A 19,546-nucleotide genomic window follows, 5' to 3' on the forward strand; every position below is an offset into this window, starting at 1 on the left:
TAGAGAGGGAAACCCAAGCAGGCTCTTTGCTGTCAAACTGGAGCCCAACGTGGGGCTTGACTTCATGAACTGTGAGATCACGACCTGAGCCAAATTTAAGGGTCGGTTGCATAACCGACTGAGCCACCAAGGTGCCCCTATCCCTTGATTTAAGTCTCTATCATTTTTGTTGGAATCATTGCAACACCTTCTTAACAGTATTCCTAATAGCATTTTCTGCTCTGATCCATTTCCAATGCAGACAAAGTGATTTTTATGTTGTCAAGCCCCTACTTAAAAAATCTACAATGACTGCTCATTACCTTTAGAGTAAAGCTCAAAATCCTAAAAAGGGTGGGAATTGCCTTTAATACTTGATATTGCCAATCTCATCTTTTTTCACTCCTCCCCGTGTCCAGATTCGTATCATGCTGTCTCTAACTTTTGGGTCTTAAACATGCTGATACCTTACACCTCTCTTCCATCTTCTACTTCTGGTTCTTAGCTCCCCATTCCCGTATGTCCTTCAGTTCTTAGCTGAGATACAACTTTCTCTGGAAAATTTTGCAGTTCAAAAGATTGAGTTGTATGGCCGGATAACTGTCTACACACTTAGTTCTTTCCTAAGATGTGAAACCCGTAGGAGTGAGGTGTGTGTCTTCTTTATTGTTACCTCTTCAGTAAATGGCTGGCACATGGCATCTACTTACTCAATATTTGTTATATGAATAAATGAATGAATGAATGAATGAATGACATAATTTAGAAACCAAATTTTTACAACCTATAATCAATTGAGATGAATAGGACTCCTATTCTTCCATTTAGAGAACAGCATTCTAAGCCCAATAATGTATGAACAGGATAATGGATTGCCTCTTTCTTAAGCAAATATAAAATATTAAAACTTAACAGTTAATGATTAAGGCTGCATGGGGAAAAGATATCTCCTTGCATAACAGTTACAAGATCATACTAAACTTCATTTATTCACAGGTTTACAATTATTAAAAGTTCTTATTTAGTAGGTAAGAGAAAATAACTAGACTTTGCCAATTTCTAAGTATACATATTGTTGATTAATACAAATTGATTAGCAAAGGAAAAGAGAAAGTTAATAAAGAGCCTGCTCCTCATTATTCAAATTCACACAAAATCCTGGAGCTTAAGACTTTTACTTAAACTCTAACTAATATAAGCAGCTGAACCAGGAACAGTCAAGTGTGTGGCACCTGGACTCAGTCAGAAACTATAAAATATATTTTAAAATAGCAAACATTATGATTCAGTTATCTATACAAGGAGGAAAAAATCACAAAACATACAAGAAATTAGATTTTTGAGCATTTCAAGAGAAATATTTTTCCTTCTGTCCCATTTCAAGTTATAAGGTAAATATTTTAAAAGTCTAAATGAGAAGTTTTTATTTATTTATTTTTCTCAAGAGAGCTTTGCTTTTTGTATACTTGGTTTACTAACTCCATTATTCTTTGAACTTATCTACATTAAAAGAGTTCTCACGCAAGTGTGTTCCCATTATGATTTTGCTAACTGATGCTAAGTAACAATTCCAGCACTTTTAGGGCCATTTGGCCTTTGCAATTAGCATGCTGCATAGAGAAGAAACAGGAAGATTTTATCTTATCTGTGGCCATATTTCCCATCAGCAATAAAAAGCATAGCATACTTTTAAAGAAAATTCTATTTCAACCAGTATTTTCTATCTTTGATCTTTCTTTAAGCAATAATTTTGTTAAAGGGCCATGCATTTCTCACTTATCCTTTAATGGTGTTAATTGCAGCAAAACTAAACATTCCTACCTTTTGAATTCTGTTCTTTTATTTAAGAATAGCTAGGAGTAACGCTCCTATTTTTGAGTTTAGTATATCATAAACATAAAATTAGTTTACCTTTTTTAGCAATACTTCTTAACAAAGTCAATAATTTGAAAAAAAATATTGAAATCGATGCCTAACATACGTAAAGTAAATATTCACTCTCTTACAGCATTTGGAATTAAGCACTAGGAGTTTAATTTCAGGTTGTTTTGCTTGTTTTAGTTATGTATTTTAATAAAACAGTATCCTTAACCTCTTGTAACTAAAGATTAAAGTTCCTACTATAAAAAATGTCCCTGAAATAGAAATATCTCAAATTAATCTGTGGCATTCCAGAATTTTTCCAGAAAATGATGGTTTTTCTTATTTGTACAGGTATACAATAGTAAAAGAATAAGTCAAGGAATTTAAAATACATGTTAATTGAGGTCACTGTGCTAAACTTCTAAGGATCCTGCAGCTTGGTCTGCAGAGAAAAATATTTTGAACTCAGGAATTCACTGAATGTTGTTAACTTTCAGTTCTGGGTCTCCTACTCAAAGAAAAATATTACAATACAATCTCTCTTCTCCTTTATCATTTATTCATTGCAGAGTAAGTTGCTCTCCATTACAGGAAGACATGCTTTTAGAGTGTAATAGTAGGTTAGCGCCTACTATTTTTGGGAATAGTGTTAGAAATCATTTATTCTTAGAACCTACTTGTACAGTTTGCAAATATTAGAAGATCTGGTTAGCCTGAAGATTTCCAAGTTTATTTCTGGCCACTGAATTTACAGCATTCATTGAACGTTTTCTGCTTTTCCTTCCCCAGTCCTTCATCGTGGGTTAAAGAACAAATTCCTTGGGATAACAAATCATGGCAGTGGAGTTGACTGAGTAACTAGTAGCTCATTCTTCATTTCTAACAAACCTTCCATTTTAAACAACTGTGATCTACCTGTTTTATAATTTGAAATATTTAAATTACTTGGTGAGTAGTGGTTTTTACCTCTTTTCTCCTCACGTTTTATTTTGAACAAAAATTCCAAATATACCAAAAAAGTACAAGAATTGTTTAATGGTTCTTTCTTTTTTTTTTTGAAGTTCAGTTGACACACAAAGTTACATTATTTTCAGGTGTATGACATAGTGATTTGACAAGTCTGTATGTTATTCTGTGCTCGTCACAAGTATAGCTACCATCTGTCACCATAAAACACTATTATAATCCCATTGACTGTATTTCCTATGCGGCACCTCTATCCCCATAACTGGAAGACTGTATCTCCCACTTCCTTTCATTTATTTTGCCCACTCCCCCACCTTCCTCCCCTCTGACAACTAGTAGTTTGTTCTCTGTATTTAGGGATCTGCTGCTGCTTTCTGCTTATTAACTTGTTTTGTTTTTTAGATTTCACATATAAGTAAACTCATAGAGTATTTGTCTTTTTCTGTCTGATTTATTTCACTTAGTATAATACACTCTAGATTCATCCATGTTGTCACAAATGGTAAGATCTCATCCTTTTTATGGCTGAGTAATATTTCATTACTTTTATATATAATATATTATATGTATATATATTGGGGGGTTGTTTCCATATCATTTTTAAAGTTTATTTATTTATTTTGAGAGAGAGAGAGAGCATGAGTGGAGGAGGGACAGAGAGAGAGAGAAAGAGAATCCCAAGCAGACTCTGCACTGTCAGGATGCAAACCCAGGAACAGTGAGATCATGACCTGAGTTGCAGTCAGATGCTTAACTGACTGAGCCACCCAGGCGCCCTGGTTGCTTCCATATCTTGACTATTGTAAATAATGCTTCAGTAAATACATAGGGGTGCATATATCTTTTGAATTAGTGTCTTCATTTTCTTGGGTAAATACCCATTAGTGGAATCACTGGTTCATATGGTATTTCTAGTTTTAATTTTTTGAGGAAACTCCCTACTGTTTTCTACAGTGACTGCACCAGTTTGGGCTCCCACAGTAGTGTTCAGGGTTCCTTTTTCTCTACATTCTCACCAACATTTTTTAATTCTTGTGTTTTATTTTATTTTAGCCCTTCTGACAGATGTAAGGTGCTATGTCATTGTGGTTTTGATTTGTATTTCCCTGATGTAGTGATGACGAGCATCTTTTCATATGTCCATTGGCTGTCTGTATGTCTCCTTTGGAAAAACATCTATTTAGATCTTCTGCCCATTTTTTAATTGTATTATTTGTTTTTTGGTAGTAAGTTGTATATTTTGACTATTAACCCCTTATCAGGTATATCATTTGCAAATATCTTCTCTCATTCAGTAGGTTGCCTTTTTGTTTTGTTGATGGTTTCCTTTGCTGTGCAAAAGCTTTTGGGGCATCTGGGTGGTTCAGTCGGTTGAGTACCTGACTATTGATTTTGGCTCAGGTCATGACCCCAGGGTGGTGGGATCAAGCTCACACATCAGGCTCCATGCTGAACCTGGAACCTGCTTAAGATTCTCTCTCTCTCTGTCTCTCTCTCTCTCTCTCTCCATCTGCCCCTCCCTCCACTTGTGTACACACACCCTCTCTCTCTAAAATAAAAATAAATGAAAAATAAAAAATAAAAAAGCTTTTTTGTTTTGATGTAGTCCCAATAGTTTATCTTTGTTTTGTTTCCTTTGCCTGAGAAGACAGAACTAGAAAAATGTTGCAAAGGCTGATGTAATGACTCTCTTTTTATCCTTCACCTAACATTCACCAGATTCTCAGCATTTTGCCAGTCTCTGCTGTTTCCATCTCTTTGTCTCTCTGGAGGTATATACTTACTAGTATTAAATTTATTACCAGTAATGTATAGATATAGATATAGATACAGATATACTTAGTAGTAGTGAATTTAGTACCAGAATTTTTGTTGACTCATTTTCTTTTTTTTTTAAAATTTTTTAATGTTTATTTATTTTTGAGGGAGAGAGAGAGAGAGAGAGAGAGCATAAGGNTATAGATATAGATACAGATATACTTAGTAGTAGTGAATTTAGTACCAGAATTTTTGTTGACTCATTTTCTTTTTTTTTTTAAATTTTTTAATGTTTATTTATTTTTGAGGGAGAGAGAGAGAGAGAGCATAAGGAGGGGAGGAACAGAGAGAAAGAGGTAGGCACAGAATCTGAAACAGGCTCCAGGCTCTGAGATGTCAGCACAGAGCCCCACACAGGGCTTGAACTTGAGATGGTGAGATCATGACCTGAGCCGAAGTCAGACACTTAACTGAATGAGCCACCCAGATGCCCCTGCTGACTCATTTTCTGAATAACCATAATATAATTATAAAACCTAGACAATTTTGCATTGATAAATTATTATACCTAACATACAGTTCACATTCAGATCTTGCCAATTATCTCAGTATCATTCTTTTTAGCATTAAAAAAAAAAACTATATCCAATCTGGGATTATATGTATTATGAATTCTATGTTTAAAAGAAAAAAACTTGATCCTATCTAAAATTAGAAGATGCAGGTGATGTCATTGTATGTAACGATCAGCATCTCATCCTTGTGGTACCAACAAAACAATATGAAAATTATTAGCGGAAATTTTCAATCAAACTCTCTACACAGTGTCAATTATGTATCTAACGTTATCTAAAATACTGAAGATTTTTAGAAAATATTTCATGGTTCTTGCTCTCAAAAAACTCACAGTATAGATGCTGAGGCAAATCTAATACCCAACTAACAACTAACAACAAATAACTGTTTAATCAGTTAGCTTTTGCTGCAAAACAAGCCATTCTCAATTCTTATACCATTACTTACGGCAACACTGATACTTGGAGCTGGCAATTCTGTGGGTTGGTAATGTCGGCTGGCAATGTCAGGTAGCTGGTTCTGCTGGTCTTGCTTGGGCTCCATCATGCAGTTGTTGTATGTTGGCTGGGTTGTCTGGGGTGGTGGTTCTACATTAGCTACCCTCACACATCTGGCAGTTAATACTAGTTGTTGGTTAATACGGACCCTGAATTAGGAAATAGGGACGACTGGGTCACATGACTCCATCAGGAAAGCCTAAGCCCTTTCACAGGATTGGCCTCAGGGCTCCCAAAGCAGCAAGAGAAAGCAAGTTCCAGCGCCCAACATTGTTCAAGCTTCTTTTTGCATTGCATTTGCTTATTGCCTCTCCGGCCAAATTATCTCAAGTAACTATGTCCAGAGTCATTATAGAGGAACCTACCCAAGGGCATAGATACAAGGACACATGAATAAGTCAGGGCCACTACTGCCACAATCTACCCCAACAATATAAAATTTGACTGGAATGAGATTGATGAGCAATATCATGGAATAAGCATTATTTTGTAACTATACCTTATAAAAAATCAAATAGTAAAGGATAGTCAAAATATGCTCTAGGAATTATGCCCAAATGTTGGCTAGAATGAGAAGAGTCTGAAAGAAAGAATAGCATGTAATGTCTCTCAAAGAATAGATAGGACTTGGATGTGTAGGGACGAATTTATGGACAGAGGATTATGAATGGGTAAGTGAGGGATACAACTTAAGAAAGGCATGAACTGACATAGAACGTGCCATATATGTGGGATAATGAAGGAACAAACTTAAGTTGTGTTGGCCCATCAGGAATATTAGAAAAGAAGATTAAATGGGTAAAATCAGCATAAATTATGAATGGAGGCATTTAAAGGTCAGACATAGTTTAGAATTGTTATAGACATCAATGATATTTTTTAAAGAATCATTTAATGACAGCATTAGGATGAATGAAGTCAGAGATGAGCAATAAAAATCAGGTAAACATGTATTATAATAATCAACATTAAAGTATTAATGTTGAGACGAGAGCAATTGTGATAGATATAAGAGACATATTAAATAGAAGGTACAAATTTGAGTCATATTTGACTCATACAGTAGAATTTGAAAACTAAAAACTTAGACTTAAAACTAATATGTTTCCTCTCCCATTATCTTTCCTTTTACAATAGAGTCTTCCATGTATTTGTAAAGAGCTAAAATGTCATTCCATCTCTAGCATTTTAGGAGCAATTGCCCAGGTTACTTGGCTGTTCTCCATACAGCTTCCAACATTTCCTGCTTCTGACTACTCCGTGATTTGTTATGATTAAGCTCTGATGCCAGAATAGAGCACAATATCTCACACGTGCCTGACTGGGACAGAGTACAGTATTGATCTGAATATCATATTTACATCAGGGTAGTCAATGTCTACATTAGCTACTTTTCTTGTGATATGATATGATCAGTTCATATTTATCTGTAAAATACACGAAATTCCTTAAAAATTTTACACGAGAGCATTCAAAATCAAATATTTCTACCTATTAAAATTTAAGAGACAGTCATTCTCTAGCTCATGGATAGCTTTTTTTTTAATCTTTGGGGATATTTTAAAATATGTAACAGTGCCTTATCCTGGCCAGTGCATAGTCCTGCAATGTGTAGCTTTACAATCGAGTGCAGTAGTTAGTACAAATTCGAATATTTTACTTACATGATCTGAATTTACTGAGCATGGTTAGATAAACTATTCAAAAACCTCTATTCTTGTTTTGAGCATACGACTTTATCTCTAAAGACCAAAGCACCTGGAATCATGAGCTAAAATCTACCAGGAAGCCAGACATTTTCTGGATGCTCCTGTACAAGACAAGGTGCTTACAACGACATGTGGTATGATAATAACGATTAGTCCTGAATGTGTGTTTCATTACCCAGAAAAGGAATTAAAATCAACAGTGATGGCTTAGCGGCCTTTCATCTTCTTACAAGCAGGGCAACAGGTAAATACGACAGGTTAAGAACAGCTGGGAATAAGGGATGCAGCCAAGAAAGGACACCCTCCTCCTTCTCTTCCCTCCTCTGTCAATTTTATGTAACACTGTAATTCTTTGTTTAATTTTTTAAACCTTTGTTTCTTTTTGAGAGCCAGAGAGACAGAGCGCGAGCAGGGGAGGGGCAGAGAGAGAGGGAGACACAGAGTCTGAAGCAGCCTCTAGGCTCCCAGCTGTCAGCACAGAGCCCGACAGGAATCGTGAGATCATGATCTGAGCCAACGTTGGATGATTAACCTACTGAACCCCCCAGCCACCCTAACAGTGTAATTCTTCTAGCATCATGATTTTCTCCTCAACCAATTAGCTAAACACTGACGATTGTCTCATCTTAATGACAGGTGGGTCAAGCATGTAAGATCATAGAATTGTTTTTCTGGCAAATAAAACATTATTACCATAAATTTTATGTTTGTGCATACACTCATCTATATTAAAAGTTTCTTAAGGGATGGTAAGAGCAATCTTATACCCCTTTTATGAATAGTTGCATATAGGTGTTTCATAATAGATATTTAACAAATGTTTTTTATTAAATGCAAAAACCTGTGATAGCAACAAATAAAACTCAGCATATAAAAGTACATAGGGGCACCTGGGTGGCTCAGTCGGTGAAGCATCTGACTTCAACTCAGGTCATGATCTCACGGTTCAGGAGTTTGAGCCCTGCATCGGGCTCTGTGCTGACAGTTGAGGACCTGGGGCCTGCTTCCCATTCTGTGTCTTCCTCTCTCTCTCTGCCCTTTCCTCTCTCTCTCTCTCTCTCCTTCTCCTTATCTCTGCTTCTCTCTCAAAAATGAACATTAAAAAAATAAAACAAAATAAAAGTATATATAAATGTGTGCCTTTCGAAAAAGGAGACGAAGACTTTGGGGATGAAGATGAGATTGGCAAGTGATAACAAACTTTTTTAATGGCGGTCTAAATAAATAAGGAAACTTCCCAGGAAAATGTTTAATGCTCTTGAGGTATAAGAGAGAGGGTACCACCAGAGGGCAGTAGTCCCCAAACTTGCCATAACTAAAGCTTCACTGAAGTGTAACTTCCTATACCTACAGCTGTTCAGTACTCCTTCCAGCTAATGCCTGATAATTTTCTCCCTTTCATAGCAAATATCTGTTACGTAGTTTCATTTAACTCCATAATACCAGTCATTTATAGGTATAATACCTGAGAGTGTGAGATTGAACAAATAGAATCTGCCATTTTTATTCTTTCTTTCTTTGTTTTCTGATCCAATAACTCAGAGATAAGGTAGCTCCTTGGATTTGGGAGAGAAATGATTTCTCACACCAAGCCCAGTTCTTGCAGGTAAAATGTAGTCTGTGACCTGTGGAAGGCTAGTTAAAACTGCTTCTCTTCAAAGCACACTTTGCCCTTTACCCGAGCACTTAGGCAGCTGCAATAAGAAAGCCTGTTTGCCAAAAATAGCCCTCTACCAGCTTGTCACTCTACCTGAAATCCATTAGGACACTGGTTGCCAACTTTTTCAAAGTGAGGACTCAAAGAAAAAAATTGCACGGAATCCCATGTGATAATTCTTTTTTTATTTTTTTTATTTTTTTAATGTTTTATTTATTTCTAGGACAGGGAGAGAGAGACAGTGTGAGCAGGGGAGGGTCAGAGAGAGAGGGAGTCACAGACTCTGAAACAGGCTCCAGGCTCTGAGCTGGCAGTCAGCACAGAGCCCGACGCGGGGCTCGAACCCACGAACCGTGAGATCATGACCTAAGCGAAAGTCGGAAGCTTAACCCACTAAGCCACCCAGGCGCCCCCCATGTGATAATTCTTGAACTCTTTTAAGATCAGCATATTAAGTATACAGATACGTGTATCTCACATTAAAAGGATGCTATCAGTAATGCATTTTAATGAATTAATTTTGTATTAACCACCACAACATACATTTAAAAAATAGCAGTACAGATACACAAAATATATTTTTTAGTCAGTCAACAGTATAGGCTGTTTGCCTGACCAAGTTAATGAATCCCTTGAAGTAAAGCCATATGCTACCCCTTACCTATGGCCTAAGGTCTGGAGTCTGAAAGAAAGGAATCATTGAATTTATGCATTATTTCACCAAATTTCCAGTTTTAAATGGAAATATCATATTTTGAGGTTATTTAAAAAAACCTCATCGACTCTTAGAAATGGAAAATGTGTATCTTTCTGCATACAGTTAAGAAATGCCACAGTTCCTGGCATTGATCAATTAACAAATCTGACATAACTTTGTACGTAGCTCCCCACACCTGTTCTTCCTGTGAAGATTTTTGGAATATCAGTGGAAGTTTGATCTCTCAAAGACAACAGTTCCGAATACAGTCTGTATGACCTGAGCGACTTTCTTGGGTGTCCTACCGAGTACGTAACGTGCATTCTTAGCTCAAATGTCCTGAGAGTTTTGACATCACAGATAAAATATTTCCTGGCAATATTAAAAGGTATCTGGTGCCATGTGGCTCTACAGAAAGCCAAGATTCCATAGTTCATGTTAGCTCACCGCGAACCTCCACCACTCATGTCTGAGGAAAGTCGAAGTTCATCTTTTATGAAAGTAACTTATTGTACACTCTGCCCCTGCTTCTCATTGGAATGTATCCACTGAAGTACAACATTTAAATTGGATCAAACGCATAGGCACCTAGCCATTCTTGTTTAACTATTATCAGGAAAGATGCCAAACATGATAAAGATCATATACAATACTAAAGTGAAGCAAACAAACTTACTCAAAAGACCATCATATAACATGGAAGAAACTGATTATAATTTGTATACCTCAAGGCTCTCTTATTGTAGAGCAGAAATGATTATTCTTACTCTTGTTACATATTCTTATTCTTGTCAAATGTAGAAGAGGAGTCTGTGAGTTGAGAACTAACAGAGAGAGAAGGAAGCTTGTCCATAACCTATATCAGTGATTCTCACCCTTTTCAAAAGTCCTCTTTGGAACATTATCACTCCACAACCTTTCACATGTCTTGGTAGCACTCAGCCACACAGTTCTGGTTGTATATGCATTTGTGGGACCTTGGCAGTAGGTAGAATGCTCTGGAATTTGAGGCCCACAGGTTAGGAAACACTAATCTGGGCTAACCTTCATTTTCTGAGGTCCAAAGAGATTAAGCAATCTGTACGAAATTATTAGGGTCACCTAGAGCTAAAATACAAGTCTTTGTCAATCTTTGTCTCAAATAATTTCCACCAACCCCAGAATTATAGATGAAAGTACATAGTGTCATTGAAAGAAGAGTCCTCTTCTACTTCAGGCAGAGGACTATATTTTCAGGCAAAGCTATCAGCTAAGTGCCCAGAGCACTACTATAGTTTATATTTGGAAACTCCAAAGGGTGCTCAGGAAACTTATAAATAGAATGGTTACAAATGGTTTGATGTCAGTCTTAAGACATAAATAATGTTTAGCAGGTGTCAAACCAAGGCCTGGTTCTATTTGATATTTTCATCAGTGACCTAGACAAGACATTGGCAAACTCGAGAGCCAAAATGTCTCAAAAGAATTTTACATTTTAGGAAGCCTACTAGTGTCTCTTGCCCACAAATTACCGCTCCTTCTCTTCCCCCATAATCAAGTTCCCACAGTTCAATTGATCCTACCTAGAAGTTAGATTACTTGAGTAATTACTACTAAGCTATGAAGTGAATGAGTGACTAATACAACAGCTCCCCTTGGAGATCTTTACAAAAACAAAGTATATGGGACCCCTGAGTGGCTCAGTCAGTTAAGCATTCGACTTCAGCTCAGATCATGATCTGGCAGTTTCTGAGTTCGGGCCCCACGTCAGGGCTCTGTGCTGACAGCTCATAGCCTGGAGCCTGCTTCGGATTCTGTGTCTTCCCTCTCTCTGCCCCTCCCCTGCTCATTCTCTGTCTCTCAGTAATAAATAAATGTTAAAAAAAAAACCTTTTAAAACAAATGTAGTTATCTGAAAGAATACTATTTAGTAGGTAGAGCTATGCATCGCTGTGCTGTTTACTTACTAGAACATTTCTTCTTGCCAAATATAACCGAAAAACTTCTTCAAGTATTCAAAATCACAACACTCTTTCTTGCTGAGCCAGACCTTTGAGCCCTTCTCAATATGATTCTCCAGCACCCACAAAGAATTGATCAATGAGACTTGACCAACGAGCGCAGTGAAACTTACTCACCATCTCTGATCTCTATGATGTGAGCGTATTTTTGTTTGGAGGAAGAGGATGGTATTGTATAACCTCGCAAAAACACTTTTCCCCCATAGTTTATCTTATAAAAAAGAAAAGGTTATATTTCCTTTTTTGCTGTTACTTATACATCATGCTGAAGCTTGAAGAAAAATAAAACAACGCAACAGCAGCTTTGGTTTGTACCAAAGAGAAAGCAAATCCTCCTTCAAGAACACTTAGATCTAAAAATTATTACTGGAAGTTACCAAAATGCCTGCAGTGGCATGAAATTATGTAAAGTGGCAGTTTAGCCATATGTGGTGTATCCTCAATGGACACACTACTACATTTTTTTTCAAATAAAATAACGCCAACTGGGGGAAGAAAAACCACAAGCAAGAACCTACAAATGAGACTACTTAGAAGCCGCCACAAGTATCTGACAGGTCAAGAAAGTAGACTGTCTCATACAGACTTTGCTGTTAAAAATACTCCAGTGATATATTTTTATAGGCAGGCAAAGGAAAATGTTCGTACATAGCGTTAGGAAGTTTGGCCAAAAACGTAACCTGCCAGTAAAAATATTAAATTGACCATCATTAGAAATATTTCAAATTTAGTTAACACATAAAAGGCAAAAATAGGAAGAAACTCAATATTCGCAATACTTAAGTTTGTAGAATTATTTTGTCTGTTTTATTATGTATTTTTGTACATTTTCCATTTTTCTTTCACCATTTTGACATCCTATGATTTTCTTTGTCCCAAATTTTATTTTTATTCATCATTGATCTAAATTGTTTTTTTTCTTTTCTGTTCTAAAGTGTGGATTTTTTTAACCTTATTCCAGAAACTTTCCCTTCTGCATTTCAAATCTTCACTGCCAGTCAATTTCTTTTTAAGGAAAAAATATTTAAATGGAATTTGGTGGGTTGGGAGGGAGCCCTTCACCTTTCTGACACCGGCAATCCAGCTCAATAAGATGTTTTTCATTCTGATATAGGCTTCCTTGAGTGCCAACTGTCGGCACTCAACCATGAACTATGACTTGGCAGCTAGGCTCTCTAATCCTAACTCAGGTTTGTGAAGTTTCACAATTTTTTCCCTTGAGAACAGCCAGTGAGTGCTGAGCTGGTACAATACCACCAAGCATGGATCTTTGAAGAGCACTCAACTCAAGTCTATACAAGGAAAACGGTACTTGGCCATGGTAGCTCTTCCTAGTAAAATAGCAGCCATAGTCATGAGGGGACGCTCTGCAATCTCTCTCTGATCACCTTCTCCCACATCAGTTTGAGAAAGAGCTAAAAAGAATTTAATACTTTAGTTGACATTTCAGAATGATTCATGGTGACTCGTAACTTATTAAAAAATATAAATATTTGTATCTAGACAAAAATATCTGTGTCCAGGAAAAACCAAGTAATTAGACAGTAACTTAACTGGCTATCAGTTTTTTAGTTGGAAAGCTTCTTAATCAAAGTCTAGTATGTTTCAACTTCCTCCTCTGATGAATTTAGAAGAATCACCTTAGCTCTTCATGCATGCCTGATTTGGAAAGGAAGGGAGGAACACAGCCATGGTTCAAAAGCAGGGCCAGGTCCTAGCTTGACTCATCTTTCTAGTGTTTTTGATTTGGAAGCTATGTCATTTGTATTTTCCCTAGACACAACAATATCCTCCCATGTCTTAAAGCATACATTCTCGTCCTCACTACCAGAAGGTTAAATCTACGAAACACGCCAGCTCTCCCTTACTTTCCAATTGTCTTTATGCCTCCGTGCTCACAGTTCTTCACCGTTACTATAAAAGAGGTCATCTTAGGTAGCCATGTTAGGGAATACACTGAATTTTAATGTAAAACCATCCCTCTTAAAATTCCTCCAATGAACGACCCCATGCCATTTCTTCTGATACTCTGCTACTGAAAGCTGCAAAAGAGGTTAAGTGTCACAAAAGGCCCCTCTTCCTGTTTTCCTCACGGCTATTGCAGTTTCAAATTCTTACTGGGAATTTCAATGTAAACAAGAAAGGGTGTGCAGCGACTCTTCATCATGTGTTCCCTGAAAACTCGGAGCCTCATAAACATCTCTAGGGTTATGCAGAGGGATGTAGAATGATCACAGCTGGGTTTAATTTATTTCCCCCTTTTTTTCCTGCCTAACTTAACAAGACTGGGGTTCGGGGAGATGGAAAGTTTGCCTAAAGATTTGAAAACACCGCTCAACTAACGTATACTCAGTTGAAGAAGATTATTTCATGACTCACCGCCGATTATTTAGGAATACATGTGATAACTAGGAGTGAGCTGTATTAGTCTACGAAACAAGGAAGGAGAAGTTACTGGTTTGCTTTTGGCAAAGTGTATTCATTTTACACAGATGTCAAGAGGGAAAATAGTGAGGTTCCTCAGCGTGGCGTATGTTCTTTATATCTGCCTTTGGCAAGTATGCCAAACGTTAATAAAGCCCTTTGGAACTGTAATTTCCCAAACACTGTCACATATAAACTTCAATGCTCTACCAGTTGATTAGAAATGGTATTGTGGGGTGTGAATACTGCTTATTCCACACGCAAAATATTTCCAGCAAACAATGCTGGGAACTGAGCCAAGAAATGTCATTTCTCTCACTTCATACTTCCATAATAAGTCTCCATCCCCAAATGCGTTTCCCTGCTCCATCCTTTGACTAATCCACCCACTCCAAATCTTTCCTGTTTACACTGTAGAAGAATGGTATTTTGAAAACCTGACCCCTTAGCAAAAGAAGCCAACAGAAAGCCTTGTGCACAGGGATGTGTCAAAAACGTCGTTTTGAAAACCTTTTAAAATAGATACTGCTTTGTGAATTTCATAGCTCGTGAAAAGAAATAACCCGAAGCTAAACCCAGCAACTGACTCTTCATCTCAGAAGTGCCAATGTCAGAGAGCGCTGGACCCAGAGTGCAAGATTTAAGCTCTCAAAAATTTACCTTATATTAACATGCAAGTTATTCAGTCCTCTAATACACTGGATCAATATCAGCATTTCAGAAAAGTTGATCCTGATTTGGCAGACTCTTTGTTTTCTTATTTTGTGAAATGATCTTCCCCTCGAGTTTTGAACTTTTAAGAGACATTACTGGACATTAACAAAAGTTTATTTCTGAAATCGGAATAGAAAACAAACACAGTAGGTGATGATCTGTGATCATATCCCTTATATAAGCAAACTGCCCTCAACTAAGAAGTCCAGAAACATCTTTAAGTGATGGTAGTCAGGGCAAAAAGTCAACGGAGAGTTTATTTTACTTTTTTCTTATTGTGGGAATTTTAGAAACCATCATATCTGTTTGAAAAAGTCTTCATGTAGTTCTTCATAAATTAAGAATTGTTTGGGGCACCTGGGTGGCTCAGTCGGTTGAATTTCCAACTCTTGATTTCGGCTCAGGTTATGCTCTCGTGATTCGTGGGTTCGAACCCCACGTTGGGCTCTGCACTAACAGACTTGGAATTTTCTCTCTCCCTCTGGGGTCTTCCTCTCTCCTGCTCGTGCTTTGTCTCTCTCTCTCTCTCTATCTCTCAAAAATAAACAAACAAACATGAAAAAAATTTTTTTTAAATATTTTTATTTATTTCTAGGAGAGAGAGAGAGACCGTGTGAGAAGGGGAGGGTCAGAGAAAGAGGGAGACGCAGACTCTGAAACAGGTTCCAGGCTCCGAGCTGGCAGTCAGCACAGAGCCCGACGCGGGGCTCGAACCCACGAACCGCGAGATCATGACCTAAGCAAAAGTCGGACGCTTAACAGACTAAGCCACCCAGGCGCCCCATGAAAAAAATTTTAAAGAATTGTTTGAGTATCTCTTTAGAGGCATGGCAATGATGCAATTATTATTATTATTTTTTATTTTCCCTTCACTGAGGCAGCAGTTTCAGATCTAAATGTTTCAGCAAACATTTAGAAAGATATTCAAGTAAATCTTGTCTTGTTTTCTGTCTTCAGTCACCCCAGTTCTGCAAGATATTGCCATCACTGTATCGAGCTGACCACGGCACGCACAAGCTATGATACCAGTTTGGGTCCTACCAATTCTTCCACTCTCTGCCATCATATTTCACAGCTCTGTCTGTCAGCCTCCTGCCGTCAGCCATTTTAGAACCTCAGAGTGAATGTTGACTGCCCCTAGTTATATTTTGCCTCACTTCCTTTTGTGGTTACCAGAGCCTGCTGGTTCTTTTCACAGGCATCTCCCTGACACGCACCAATTTCCATTCAGAGCAGTTCCTTTTACAAGACTTTGTAATTTACCACTTGACTATTATAATCTTTTGCTTTTTGGCTTCTCTCCCCTTTAATCATCCTAAATGCTATTTGTCTTACAGTAATATATTTTTAAAAAGCAATGATAACTGTAGCCACAGTTAACAATAAATGTAAGGTATCATCACGGTACAATCTTATTTAGTAATTAACATCAACCCATCTTTGTTTTTACGCTCTAATACCCAACACACCTGGGGTCAAGGCTTGTAAGGTAAAGCTTGGACACTCAACCACATAAGCATTTCCAGGGTCACGTCTGAGATGATTCACTCAATAACACAGATCAGTGATAGTGCTGAACCAGGAGAGAGTCCAGTCATGAGTCTGCTCAAAAAAATGGGACAAATGCAAGTAGAGAATGGCATCAAAATTTGAGTCAGGCTTCAGCAAAACCAAAGAGTAGGATGAAGGCAAAGGTGAATCGCAGCACAAGAAAAGGTGGGATGAAGTGTACGAGAATGTGACCAGCCCACCCATATAGACACCTTCCACTTTGTAGCTCCTCTGGGTCTTTGTCTCGCCTCCCACGCATTCTGGACACTCAAATCAAAGAATTTTGTTACCCTGCCTCTTTTTTTCCTCCATTTCCCTCTTCTTCATTATGCTCATCCAAAACCCAGCTTGTCTGTTTGTTTTTTTTAAGCTTTCTGTTTGCTTTACCCATCCTCCTGACAAAACCCAAAATCCAGTTTTGCAAATCTGTAGCTCTTCTAGGATGGAGGGGGTGTTGGGGGACGGGGGAGGAGGGAATCCTTATTCTCCTAGAGCACAGTAGGAATTCTTATCCTCACTGTACTTTATTAATGTCTTGAAATGTTTTCTAATTTTTTTCAAATCTTGTATATTAATTTATTTCCTCATTTTGGACTAAAGATTTTTTGAGAAAAAGAAACATGTCTTACTCTTACTTTTCTTTGGAGGCCGTTGCTGGCAAATAGCCACCCAATGTTTGTTGATCAATGTAGGTATAAAATATGTTTGTGTTATGAATGTGTCAACACGTTTTAGAAGAGTTTTATTATATGTGCTACTGAATACTTAGGGGGAAGAACTGTTGGAGTAAGTGAAAAAGTATGGGCTAATGTGTGAAACTTAAAAAAATCAAGTGTAGGGGCGCCTGGGTGGCTCAGTTGGTTGGGTGTCTGACTTCAGCTCAGGTAATGATCTCATGGTTCGTGAGTTCAAGCCTCTTGTCCGGTTCTGTGCTGACAGCTCAGAGTCTGGAGCCTGCTTCAGAATCTATGACTTGCTCTCTCTCTGCCCCTCCCCTACTTACACTCTGTCTCTTCAAAATGTCTCTCAAAATGAATGTCTCTGTCTCTCAAAAATGAATAAGCGTTAAAACTTTTTTAAAAAAAATCAAGTGTAAAATAAAGGAAAATATATAAAGCAATGATTTTTAAACAGAATTTTATTTCAATGACTTTTATATAATATAGTACATTGTTGAGGGATACCTACTATGTGCGACTTTTTCTTGTAGGTGCTTCGCATGCAACATCTCATTTGCTCTTCTCAACAATAATAGCAGTATGAAATAGGGACTGTTATCATCCCTAATTTACTAATAAGGAATCAGAAACACATAGCTGTTGCTTATCTAAGCTCATGCAGGGAGTAAGTTATGGAGATAGGGTTCTAGTACAGGCATTTTAACACTTACCCCATGTTGTAACTTCCCCAATCTGCTACCATTTCAATGCAGAGGACATTTGAATTGAGAAGTGTAACCAACAACTCCAGTCATCATTCTCGTGATGGTTCATTTTATGTGTCATCTTTACTGGGCTAAGGGCTGCCCAGATATTTGCTCAAATGTTGCCTAGGTATTTTGGGGCAGATATTCTTGGATAGGGTTGGCATTTAAATAGACTGAGTAAAGTAGATTACCCTCAATAATGTGGATGGGCCTCATCCTATCGATTAAAGACTTGAATAGAACAAAAAAGCTGGCCCTCTCCCAGTAAGAAAATCCCTCCATCCTGACTAGGATGTCAGCTCTTTCTGGGTCTCCCACCTGCCAAGCCTCCTGACTGTAACTACACCATCTGCTCTTCTGAGTCCCTAGCTTACCCACTCAAACTATAGATCTTGGGATTTAGTCTCTGTAATAGTGTGAGCCAGTTCCTTATAATACACACACACACACACACACACACACACACACACCCCATTGGTTCTGTTTCTCTGGAGAATTTTGACTAATCCAGTACTTCATCTATATGCTTCTATTGGAAACTGAGGTTATTTTTTGAGATCCTTGAATTTTCTCACGAGGAAAATGAGGCAACTGTTTCATTAGCATTTCTTTAACATGTAAAGGCATTATTTACATTACCTTATGTTATAATTTAGTGCTTGAGATTAAAAGTCTTATATGTTCAGGGTGCCTGAGTGGCTCAGTTGGTTTAGCGTTCGACTTTGGCTCAGCTCAAGTTCGTGAGTTCAAGCCCCATATAGGGCTCTATGCTGACAGCTCAGAGCCTAGAGCCTGTTTTGAATTCTGTGTCCCCTCTCTCTCTCCCCTTTCCCCTTTCATCTGTCTCTGTCTCTCAAAATTGAATGAATGTTTAAAAAAATTTTTACATCTTATATGTTCACATGAATAATAACTTTGAACTTTAATTTTCAAGAGATAACTTAAATATTTAGGCACTCAGCAACACATATTCGTATCTCAATTTAGTCATATAAACACTCTAGATATCCAATTTTAATACTTATCTGTTGCAAGTTAAATCTAGGAAAATGTGGAAATAATGTAGGATTTTAGCTGTCAATTTGTAGTACTCCATTTTTAGAAAAAAAGTTCTTTTTTCACTCTGTGTTCTTCCTCCAAAATATTTAATCTATTTACCATTACCTTGAATTTACTGTTAGTCTCAAACGGAAATATTGCACTCCATTTTTTCTTCCTAAGCAAGTCTCAACCACTCCCACATACTTTGCAGTTTTTATTTGTAGGTTTAGTTGCCCCACAAGCTTTTGTAGCTTATTTTTTCAAATTGGAAACCTTACACTTGGGAGATGTGCATTCACGCAGGTAATTGTTCAAATATATAATCTCACGTTGAAATAGCATCTCCAATTTCAACAATCTGTGATTTAGTTCCTTAAACAGTTATTTCAAGATGATCAGTTCCTCCAATTGATAAGCATGTTTAAACATGAAACTGGTTCTTTCAAGGTTAGCGTTCTGACATTTAAATTGGATTAAATTTCCTTTATTTTATGACCTCTTAAAAATTGCTATTTGGACATGAAGACTAGATCAATCCCCATCAAAAAAAATTAAAATAGAACTCACTAGAAATAAAAACTGTTTATGGCTTTCTAAAATTTTTATTTCTCTAATACAATAATATTTCTAAACTGGAAGCCCTATTAGCTCTGATTATTCTTGTGTTTCTTAAATTAAATCAAAGTAA

The sequence above is a fragment of the Crocuta crocuta genome, unplaced genomic scaffold, assembly GCF_008692635.1.
Source record: "Crocuta crocuta isolate KB4526 unplaced genomic scaffold, BGI_CrCroc_1.0 scaffold83, whole genome shotgun sequence".
In the NCBI taxonomy this organism is placed as follows: Eukaryota; Metazoa; Chordata; class Mammalia; order Carnivora; family Hyaenidae; genus Crocuta; species Crocuta crocuta.